Source organism: Emydura macquarii, unplaced genomic scaffold, assembly GCF_026122565.2.
Source record: "Emydura macquarii macquarii isolate MOO-44397 ecotype Brisbane River unplaced genomic scaffold, CSIRO-AGI_Emac_v2 contig_729, whole genome shotgun sequence".
In the NCBI taxonomy this organism is placed as follows: domain Eukaryota; kingdom Metazoa; phylum Chordata; order Testudines; family Chelidae; genus Emydura; species Emydura macquarii.
The window spans coordinates 1,671,903-1,684,196 of record NW_027130866.1 but is presented as its reverse complement, the minus strand read 5'-3'; positions in this window follow the sequence as shown (position 1 = coordinate 1,684,196).

The window sequence follows — 12,294 nt, the reverse complement described above, 5'->3', positions numbered from 1 at the left end:
TGCTCTTCTTTCTATTCACCTACAGGTGTCAATAGCTCCCTACTCTATAGGACTTCAGGCCACATGGCATACATTAAATTATATAGCACATTTTCATTGGGATTGCCAGACATTGAAACACAGCCATCTTTGGGACTGATAGCACAGCCCTTTTACACTAGCAACAGTATATAACTGATTTTAGGAGGGACAGACATAATGTCAGAAATAATGTCATTAATACCCTCTCTCTTGTGAGCAATGCTATGGGAGTTTTAATCAGAAGTAGGGTGGGCCTGTTTTTTGTGTCTCATGTGACAGACAACACCCTCCAATAACACAGTACAGCTCACTCTCATGCTGACGTATTATGAATTCATAGATATTATGGCCAGAAGGTGCCTTTGTGATTCTCTAATCTAACCTTCTGCAAAACATAAACCATAGGAAAGCCCTGACTTAAATCCTACCTCAAGTCAATAGCTGTGGCTGAACTAGAGCAGACCTATCTTTATTTAAAGATTTCCAGTGATGGAGAATCCAACATTACCCTTGGTAAGCTATTCCAATGGCTAATTACCCTCGCTGTTAAAAAATCTGTGGCTAGTTTCTAGTCAGAATTTATCTAGCTTCAATTTTCAACCATTAGATCTTATTAGACCTAGACTGACATGCCCTTTACTATCACGTTTCAATTCTACATGTAAGTACTTAAAGAGCGATCAAGTGACCCCCTTCACCTTCTCTTTGATACTCTAAATAGATTTAGCTCCTTGACACTCTCTTACAATAAGTTCCAGAGGGGTAGCCATGTTAGTATGTATACAGCAAAAACGAGAGTTCTGTAGCACCTGAAAGACTAACAAATTCCTGTGGGCATATGCAGGAATTTGTTAGTCTTTAAGGTGCTACAGGACTCTCATTCTTACAATAAGGTATGCTTCCCAATCCTTTAATCATTCTCCTGGCTCTTCTCTGTAGACGTTCGTTTTTCAACATCCTTTGTGAAGTGTGGAGACCACAACTGGCTACAGTATTCCTGTAGCCACTGCACCAGTACCAAATACAGAGGTAAAACAACCTCTTTATGCCTACCTGATATTCTCTTGTTCATACATCCAAGAATTGCATTAGCCCTTTTAGCCACAGCTTTGCATTGGGAGCTCAGGTTCAGCTGATTATCTTCCATGTCCTCCTAACTCTTTTTCAGAGTCATTGCTTCACAGGATTGAGTCTCCCCCCGCAGCTCTGCCAGTGACTTGCTGGGTGACCTTGAGCAAGTCACATCATCTCTTTGTGTGCCACTATCCATAGCTGTAAACTAGGGATGTCTGATAGGGTTGTTGCGAGGTTAGATCTAATAATGTTCCCCCATCTTCTCTTTCTAATTCAACTTATTGGGTTTTAGAGATGAACAAAAGTGAACACAGAGGGTGCCCCAAAACACAACACTGGTTCCCTCTTCCCCCCCCCCCCCCTTTTTTTTTCCTGACAAAAGTGTCCCATTCTGACATTTGTATTATCTGTCTGCTAAGAAATAGCTGATATTGGGGCCTTTTTGTTCAGCTTCCAGAGGAGGACAATCAGTAACACAGCAGCTAAATGCAACTTGTTTTATTTACACTCACACTAAGCCTGGCCTGAGGTATTCAGCCAGCCACCTCAACCCAACCTCCCAAGGAGAGCTTCGCTTCGAGTGGGCTCTACTCAGACACTGCAGCATAGCACACACATTCCTGCTTCTGAGACCACTCTCTTCAAAGACCACAGCACAGCTCCTCAAAGGGTCTTTGGTGCATAACACTCACTGAGGAACTGGGCTCATGCCTCTATACAGACGTGTACAGCCGAACGAACGATGGAGCGTTTCTGGCCATCTGCACACACAAAGAACTTGGAAAATTACCTGTAACAGCGCTACCTGCTGATGGCTGCCAGACCAGCATTAGTATTTCCAACTCACTCAGCCAAGCCAGCACTGGAACAGCAAAAACAAGACATTAACCCCTCCCACACACTCGTCTCATCATCCTACCCCTGATCCAAAGCTGGGGTTTGGAGTGCACCCTAAATGTCTATTTCAGAATGAGGGACGTGAGACCCTCATGGCAAATGCCAGGCCCCGCCTATTAGAGTCCATGAAGACCCAGGCCAGAAGGGCCTACTGTGATGGTCTAGGCTGACCACCTGTATAACACAGGCCAGAGAGCTGCCCCAAACTAATTCTAGAGCAGACCTTTTTAAAAATAAAATCAAAGCCAATCTTGATTTAAAACTTGTCACTGATTGAGAAGCTAGCTTGACTCTTGGTATATTGGCCAATGGCTGATTACCCTCATTGTTAAAAGTGTAGGCTTTATTTCCAGTGGCATTTTTCTAGCTTCAATGTCCAGCCATAGAATCATCGAACAATAGTTAGAAGGAACCGTAAGGGTCATCCAATCTAACCCTCCTGCCAAAATGCAAGATTCGTTGTGTCTAAACCTTTCAAGACAGATAGCTATCCAACCTCCTTTTGAAAATCTCTAGTGAAGGAGCTTCCATAACCTTCCTAAGCCATCTGTTCCACTGTACAACTGGTCTTACAGTTAGGAAGTGTTCCCTGAGATTTAATCTAAATCTGCTATGCTGTAGTTTGAACCTATTGCCTCTTGTCCTGCCCTCTGTGGCCAAAAAAAACAACTTTATCTACCTTTTTTATAGCAGCCTTTCAAGTATTTGGAGACGGTTATCATGCCTCCCCCCTTAATCTCCTCTTTTCCAAACTAAACATATCCAGTTCCTTTGGCCTTTGCACATGTGACTTGTATTCCATCCCTTTGATCATCTTTGTCGCTCATCTTGGGATCCTCTCCAGTTTCTCTACAACCGTTTTATACATTGGTGACCAAAACTGGACACAGTACTCCAGCTGAGGCCTAACCAGCGCTGAGTAGAATGGTACTATCACCCCACATGATTTGCATGCTGTGCCTCTGTTAATGCAAGCAAAAACTGCATTTGCTTTTTTTGCAACTGCATTGCATTGTTGACTCATGTTGAGGTTCTGATTCAACACAACTCCCAGATCCGTCTCAGCAATTTGGAAGGTATCAGACCTTTCTCTGCTAAAGAGCCATTATTAAATATTTGATCCCCATGTAGGTACTGTGACAGGGGCTACCAGAGGGTGGTAGAAGGACACTATGTTAGCCCAAGAATGACCAAGGCCCTGTTCCCCTAGCAGCTGCCCAAGATTATACATATACAAGCAGGGAGACACAAGAATGATATCCCTTCCAGCAGAAGGACCACCCTCAGAATGCTGAGCAAGACAGGAACAGCGCCATCCCAGAGCAGTCCCCATCCTACCTGGACTCACGCATGCAGGTAAGTCAAGAACACCTTAACATTAGCAGTATACACAGCAACGAGCTGGTAATATCAGCATGGATACCTCATCTGCCTCCATCAGCAGATCATTTGCCAGTGAAACTAGGGCTGTGGCCAGGTCTCTACCCAGACACAGGACAAGAAGCTGAGACAAGTACATACTCAATGATATCAGAACTGTTCTAGAAATCTAGAACTGACTCTCCCCTCATTAACTTTAAAGTCTTCCAAAATGAGGCATGAGCTATACTTACGTCTCCCACGCAACAAGAGAAGAGTGTCCCAAGCTATCTCAACTCCCTCCCCCTCACCCGAGGCTGAGAGACTGCGGGAAAAATGGTAATGGAAATTTATCTAGTTACTCTGCCTAGAGCCCCTCAAACCTTCCATTCTTACACCAATGGATGACATAGGCTTCCTGTCATAAATCAGTGTCCTCATGCCCTTTTCCACCCCCCCTGGGCTGCCCCAGGCTTTCCCCCGTGCTATCCTTCCATCCGGTGGCGTTGTGTTGCCACAGCCCTGGTGCCAGGGAGGCCATGGTCAGCGCATCTTGTGCGCAGCCAGAGGGGGCTCACAGTAGCTGCGTGACAACCCAGGTAGGTGCTGGGCCAGGTATCACTGGGCCACTCCCACCCAGGGGCTTGGCACTGAGCTGGACGAGTGCCTGCAGCTGCCTGCCATGGCTCCAGGGAGGGAAGATTCCACAACTGGCTGCCCCACACGCCGCGACTGGAAGTGGCAGTGGCTGGCGCCAGGCTCCCCTCTCCACCTGCGGGTCCTGCCGAGGCCCCGCTTAGCCCTGAGCTACAACCCTTAAAGCCCCGGCGTTAATCCGGCGCTGATAAGGAGTATAATTTTCAATTCACCTAAAAAAAATCGCTGTCTCTTACTCCTTCAAGGGCACTGCATAAATTGAAGTATGAGCTATACAGCTATTTAACCCCTTAGCACGTAGATATTTTGTTCCTTGACATTCTTGGCTGAATACTGAGAATAATGTGTTTGCCTACAGTCTTCAGTATCTAAAGCAAGTTTTACTTCAGATGCAGAGCTCACAGGGTGGGCTCCGTGTGGCCCCGCTGAGCGGTTTGTGTGTCTCATTTGCTTTGTTGTTGTTGAATGGAACTTTTTCCGAAGCCTGTTTTGTGTGTGGCAATAGCTTTGAGAATGGAGCACAGTTTGCATGAATACTGGAATGATACTGTTCATGGCATTAATTTATGTTGGACTGTAATCTCTTGGGTACCAGAACTCTGTATTTTGTGTCTACCATAGCACCAAGTGCTTTGTCAGCACTGAAACATCATCACCACTAGTAATAATTTGTATATGTGTTTGTTGCACGTCAGCTCTTCGACTGTATGCCTTTGTGAATTTAACTAAAAATGTTTTAATTAAAAACAAACCTAAATGGAACAAGTTTGTATGGTAAGTGAAGCAAAGAGAAAATTCAGAAAACTTCCTGAGTGGTACATTGGAAGATAAGCAAATAACTAAGAAGAAAAAATGCACAGCAACACTTTTTCCATAGAGTGCTTCATCTGCAGATCTCAAAGCACTTTGCCAACATTAATGAATCAGGTATCAATATCCCTTGTAAAGAGGCAAGAATTGTTATTCACATGTAGCAGATATTGAAACAGACAGAAAGATTAAATGCCTTGCCCAAATTTATCCAACAGGTCAGTTTGAGAGCTGTGAATAGAATCTAATTCTCCCAGGCCAGTGCTTTTTTAATTGCTGGTACTTTCTTTCATAAAGTAAATCATCTTTTAAAATCAAGGTCAATTCCACCTGTGGTCTTCACTTATTTTCTCATTGTAGCAATAGCTCTTTGATCATGAAGGTTTGAAGTTTCTATTTAATTTCTCAACCTGATTTTCAGTATAGCCTGGTAAGACAAATGTTGTCTGCATTGAAGGATATAAGAGGGCTAGATAGGAAAGTGTAAAGTTTTAAGTTTATCAGATATAACTGGCTATGGTTAGGCAATCCAACACAAAGGCAAGGAAAACCAAGGTTACTTACCAGTAACTGTTGTTCTTCGAGATGTGTTGCTCATATCCATTCCAATATGGGTGTGCGTGCGCGCGCCCCGTGCACAGATTCCCAGAACTTTTTTCCCTTAGCAAGCCCCATAGGGTCGGCTCAGGAGCCCCCTGGAGTGCTGCGCTCATGCCGCGGTACATAGGGCGCTGCCAACCAGCAGGCCCTCAGTCCCTTCTTTCTGCCGACTCCGACAGTGGGGACGGAGGGTGGGTGTGGAATGGATATGAGCAACACATCTTGAAGACCAGTAGTTACTGGTAAGTAAGCTTGTTTTCTCTCTTCAAGTGATTGCTCATATCCATTCCACTATAGGTGATTAAATAGCCATACCTTGGAAGTGGGTAGGAGTCAATGGGGAGCTGCTCTCATCAGCACGGCCCTGCCGAAGCTCGCGTGCTCTCTCGCCTGCTGCACGATGGCATAATGGGATGTGAAGGTGTGGACCGACAACCAGGTCGCTGCTCTGCAGATGTCCTGCAGGGGCACTTATTCCAGGAAGGCCGCGGATGAGGCCTGAGCTCTGGTTGAGTGTGTTGTCACGGGTCCTGGAAGCGGCACCTTCACCCGCTCGTAGCATGTTTTAATACAGGCGGTGATCCAGGTGGAGATGCGCTGGGTGGAGACAGGCGAGCCTTTCATCCGGTCTGCCACTGCCACGAACAGCTGCATTGTCTTCCGGAACGGCCTGGTCCGCTCGATGTAGAAGGTCAAGGCTCATCTGACGTCCAGCGAATGCCATCTCTGTTCCTGCTCCGAACTGTGTGGTTTAGGAAAGAACACGGGGAGGAAGATAGCCTGGTTATAGTGAAACTGAGACACCACCTTAGGGCAGGAATGCCGGTGGGGCCTTAGTCGGACCTTATCTTTATAGAAGACCGTGTAGGGGGGCTCCAAGGTCAATGCTCTTATCTCGGAGACTCTCCTAGCCGATGTAATGGTGACCAGGAAGGCTACCTTCCAAGAGAGGACGAGCAGCGGGCATGTAGCCATGGGCTCGAAGTGGGGGGGGTCCTGTCAACATGGCGAGGACCAGGTTCAAATCCCAGGGAGGCACCGGGTCATGGACCTGCGGGTATAGCCTCTCCACCCCCTTGAGGAACCTGACTGCCATGGGGTAGGAGAACAGGGGTCGTCCTTCCACTGGCTGGTGGAAGGCCGAAATAGCCGCCAGGTGCACCCTCAGGGAGGCCAGTGCTAGACCCTGGAGCTTCAGATTGAGCAGGTACTCCAAAACGCCTGTATGGGCGAACAGCTCGGTGGGATACCCCGGGACTCCGCCCAACAGGTAAAATGCTTCTGCTTGGTCCAGTACAGCACCTGAGTGCTTGGTCCAGTACAGAACCTGCTGGACCAGCAATGAGCAGGCTCTCTCCCCCTCCGTCAGCTACGGAGTCTCCATGCCATCAGGTGGAGGGAGTCCAGGTCCGGGTGCAGCAGGTGACCCTAGTCCTGGGAGAACAGGTCATAGTGCCTCGGGAGCAGGATCAGCGTGTTGATGGACAGGTTGAGCAGCATGCTGTACTCGTGCTGCCTCGGCCGAGCTGGCGCAATCAGTATTATGTCCACTCTGTCCCTCTTGATCTTCAAGAGGACCTTGGGTAGGAGCGGAATGGGGGGAAATGCATACGTGAGGGTCCCAGTCCAGTCTAGAAGGAATGCGTCGGAGAGGGAACCCGGCTCACGACCTCGGAGCGAGCAGAACCTCAGGCACGTCCTGTTCCAAGACGATGCGAACAGGTCCAGTTGGGAACCCCCTACTTCCAGAAAATTGAAGTCACCACCCCCGGGTGCAATGACCAGTCGTGGCGGTGTAAGAACGACCTGCTGAGGCGGTCCGCCTTGTCGTTCCTGACCCCGGGGAGGTGAGAGGCAGAGATGTGGAAGTCGTGCCTCACAGCAAAGTTGAGTAGCCTCCTGGCAAAGAGCCGAGGAGCGCGCTCCCCCCTGCCTGTTCATATAGAACATGGCCGCCATATTGTCCGCGAGGACCTGAACCATCCTGCCCTTCAGGAACGTGAGGAAGACCTTGCAGGCCAAGTGGACTGCCCTCAGCGCCCTGACATTGGAGAGCTTTTTTGTCCAGTGACCAGAGCCCCTGGGTGCTCAGGTCGTTGATGTGGGCCCCCTCATCCCACGTCTGAGGCATCCGTTATCAGAGTCACTGAAGGAGCCACGTCTCTGAAGGGGACACCCCTCAGAACCTCCCCCCAGGTTCCTCCACCAGTCCAGGGAGGACAGTACCTGGGTGGGAACCGTGACCACCCTGTTTAGTGAATACTGGTACATACACTGAGGCCAACCACCCTTGGAGAGGCCTGAGCTTGAGGCGAGCCAGCCTCACCACATATGTGCATATGTCCCAACAGCTGAAGGCAGTGCCTGGCTGTCGTCGTGGGGGACCTGTGTAAATCGGTGATTATGGCGGCCATGGTCTCGAATCGAGGCCGTGGGAGGAAGGCTCTGGCCTGGGTGACATCCAGGGTGGCCCCTATGAACTCTATGCGCTGCACCGGGGTGAGCGTGGACTTCTGCTCGTTGATGAGCAGCCCCACTCTGGTGCATGTTGCACAGGTGAGTGCTAGGCTGTTCCTCACATGGGCCCTGGACTTGCCCCGGATCAGCCAGTCATCCAGGTATGGGAAGATCTGGACTCCCTTGTGGCGGAGATGGGCTGCCACCACCGCCATACACTTTGTAAAGACCCTGGGGGCTGATGAGAGGCCAAAGGGCAGGGCCGAGAATTGGTAGTGGCAGCCAGCTACCACGAACCTGAGGAACCTTCTGTGACGGGGGAGGATAGTAACATGGAAATACGCATCTTTGCGGTCAAGGGCAGTGTACCAGTCCCCTGGATCTAGGGTGGGAATGATGGAGGCTAGGGAAACCATGTGAAACCTGATGTGTCTGATGAACCTGTTCAGACGGCGGAGATCTAATATGGGCCTCAGGCCCCCCTTGGCCTTAGGCCCCCCTTGGCCTTGGGGATGAGGAAGTATCATGAGGAAAATCCCCTTCCCCTTTCCTGTGGAGGAACCTCTTCCACAGCTCTGAGCAGGAGGAGGAAGTTGACCTCCTGTATGAGGAGTTGCTCGTGAGAGGGATCCCTGAAGAGGGATGGGGTGGGGGGGGAAGTCCGGGGGGAAGGCCGTGAGTTGGAGGGCATAGCCCCTGAGGACTACACCGAGGGCCCAGCTGTCCGTGGTGATGGTTTCCCACTTGCCATAGTACGGCCAGAGCCTGTGGGCAAAGGGCTGGGAGAGATCCAGGGGCAAGGAAGGAGTGCCACCCTCGTGCGTACCATCAAAACCTTTTATTTCCGTTGTTGCCCTTGCTTGGGCCTTGTTGGGGCCCTGCCGATGACCCTGGGCGGTCACAGCGATTGGGCGCCCAGTAGCGATCCTGACCCCTCCTGGGTTGAGCAGGTCTGAGGGGTGGCCTGGATGGAGGCGGTGGCTGCCTCTGGGCCTGAGGCTGAGATTGGCGTCTCGCAGCCTGCAGGGTGTAGAGCCCTAGGGACCTTAGGGTGGCCCGTGAGTCTTTCAGGGCATGGAGCTTCTCATCTGTTTTGTCTGAGAAGAGTCCAGCCCCATCAAACAGGAGGTATTGTATGGCTTGCTGGACCTCCTGGGATAAACCTGAGGACTGCAGCCAGGGGCAGCGGTGCATGACGATGGCTGAAGCCATCACCCTACTGGCAGCATCCTTCCTGGGTCACAGTGGCAAAGTCCACGGCCTGGTCTGGTGGCAACACCGACTGGAACCTCTGCAACAAGGACCACAGGTTGAGGTTATACCTCCCCAGGAGCGCCTCGTGGTTAGCGATGCGTAGCTGCAGTGCCGTGGTGGAGTACACCTTATGGCCAAAGAGATCCAGCGTCTTACTGTCTTTATCTTTAGGAGTGTTGCCCTGGCCGCTCTGCCGGTCGTGCTGGTTGACAGCGTCTACAACCAGTGTCCCCGGCGCAGGGTGAGTGTACAGGAAGTCAAATCCTTCTTTGGGGACATAGTACTTCCTTTCCACGGCCTTGGAGGTGGTCTGCCAGAGGGCCTTTGCAAGCTTCATGACCCTCTCGTGCACCGCCAGGGCGACACGTGATGGCCCTGCCAACCCAGATGACCCAAAGAGGGGGTCCTCCTCCTCTGACATTTCTTTAAGGTTCAGATTGCCCGCCACCCACTTTAGCAGGTCCTGGTGGGCCCGGAAGTCAAAGAGGGGGGCCTTATGGTCTCTGGCCGCTGCCTCCTATGGGGAGGAGGAGGAGGAGGAGGACTGTAGGAGGGGCCCCGTGGAGGGACCCTCCTCGGGGTCTGAACCCTCATCAAAGGGGTGCCCCTGGTCCGGCTGACCCGGAGGTGGGGGTGCTGGCTGGGCCACCAAAGAGTGAATGAACGTGGTGCCCTGGCCCATCTGGGTACCCCACGGCCCCCAGTACGGCCACTGCCAGGGGCCACGCCGTTGCCTACACTGGTGCCTGCAGCATGTCTGGCTGGCGTGCCTGGGATCCGGGGCCGCTAGACCGATGTTTGTGGCCCCGGGGTGGTGAGTGGCCCCGAGATAATGATGATGAGCAGCACCATTGCCGATGTCTCCAGTGCCATCGGGGGGATGAGCTGCTGGAGGAGCTGGATGTGGATCTCCTCCTGCACCTCGATCTCTTGCGGCAACGCTTCCCACCTCAGGATTGGGAGTGATGACGCCTATGTCTCCGTGAAGCCGAGTGAGAGCGTGATCGACTCCGTGGTGCCAAGACGATCGGTGCCGAGGCAGGCGGTGCCGGAGCAGGCGGTGTTGGGGCACTTGATGCAGGAGCTATGACCCCTGCGCTAGGCGGAACTGGAGCGGTATCACCTCACGCGTTTGCCTCTTGACCGCCCACGGTGTCGAGGAGCTCGACGACTCAGAGTCGGAACTAGGAGTCCATGTGTGTGGCCTCGGGCCGCTTCTTCTTCGGCATCGCAGACTTCGGTGCCGGTGGAGCGCTCAGCACTGAGGAGACACTCGGTGCCGCCGGCGATCGCGATGGCTCAGAGTCCGGGCGGAGCTCTTTTTGGGTGCGCGGCTTGAAGGCCTTGCAGATTTTACATTTTTCTCTTCTGTGCTGCTCTCTGAGGCATCGGAGGCAGCGATCGTGAGGATCACTCACAGAGAAGACTTTTGCACACACGGTGCAGGCTTTGAAGCTGGTGGAGCCAGACATGGCTCTAATGTAGCCCCGAAGGGCACTATTTACTCTCTAACTTATTTACTATTCACTTGTAAACTATCAACAATCAACTAACAAAGAAAAGCACTAGAATGCTAAGGGGGGCTACTTGCGATATGCAAGAGGCAGACGTTCCAGCAACCGTCACAGGCGGAAAGAAGGAACTAAGGGCCCGCGGGGTCAGCAGCGCCCTTTGTACTGCGGCATGAGCGCGGCACTCCAGGGGGCACCTGAGCCGACCCTACAGGGCTTGCTAAGGGAAAAAAGTTCCGGGAATCTGTGCACGGGGCGCGCACACACTTATATTGGAATGGGTATGAGCAATCACTCGAAGGGAGAACCAGGGGCATCATCATAGCACCAGAAGCAATATAAAATAATAATCCGGCAGTATGTAGCCATATAGATTTTCAAATTACTCTGGAAATTAAGAAGTCTGGAGCACTGAGCTAGAGAAATAATTAAAAAAAAATGTTCCAGTACAATGTATTAAAAGTAAGAAGGCTCTTAAAGGAAGACCAGCAAATGGAATGGGAGAACTCATTTGCAGACAGTCACAGAGCAAGCAATTAAATTAACCCCTAAAATCACATAATAAAATAACCCAGCTGGTGGTGTGGGGGTCAACTCTTTGACCAGGGGATTCAAGGGCAATTTTTAATCTGCAGCATTATAGAACATAGTTCAGATTTCTCCTGCTTTTGTGGGTAAATCACTTAGTTGAGGCATTTCATGGATACATAGTCCAAAGTGGAAGAAAATGTTGTTTGTGCCTTTTTCTTTTATATTACTGTATTAAAGAAGGCCTGAAAAATGATTATTTTATTTGGAAGTGTTTTATTCTGCTTGTTTTTTACATTAGAACTATCAGATGCTGGCTGGAGGCCCCTCTGATATTATGATAGAATAAAGGACGAGACTTGAACAATTGAGAGGAAAAGGGATTTTAGCCTGGCTGTTCAGAACTCTTTAAAACACCTGACAAACAATTGGGAGAAAAGCTCCATGAAATTGAATCAAACACCCTATCCTGTCAAACGAAAGCGGAGAGACCTCGAACTGCAGTTCTTCCATCTTGCCAAAACTCCTCTGGCAAAAATAAGGAAGGCAACAGTTCCGATGAGTAAAAAACAAGCAGAAAAAAAACATTAAAAACCAATAAAGAAAAGCTTTTCAGCTTTTGTAGTAAAAACATACCCTCTAAAAGCCTAATTAAGTGACACTTCCAAAAGTGACTAGTGATTTTGGGGGCCTCAATTTTTAGGTACCCATACTGCGATACCTTAAAGTAGCCTGATTTTCAGAAATTACTGAGCATCTAAAAATCACGTGCTTTAAGGCATCTCAAGTTGTACACCCAAAATCTCTTGTCATTTCTTAAAATGTAGACCACTGGTTCTGTCAGAGCTTTAGACAGAAGGTTTTACTTTTGGTTCATGTTAGTCAGTATCTGATGACAATTTCAAAATACTTTATAATTCCAGCAACAGGCAGAGAAACCCATAAAAATACAGCAAGAATGAACTTTCTTTACTAATCCAATATACTGCCAAAATGGATTTTTTGCACCATCACTGCACTTTAGGCTATACATTGACAGGATTCCCAAATCTACTATATTCTGCTTAATTTCTTAATTCTACATCACTTTTATTTTAGATTATTTAATTAAAGACACACAAAAATA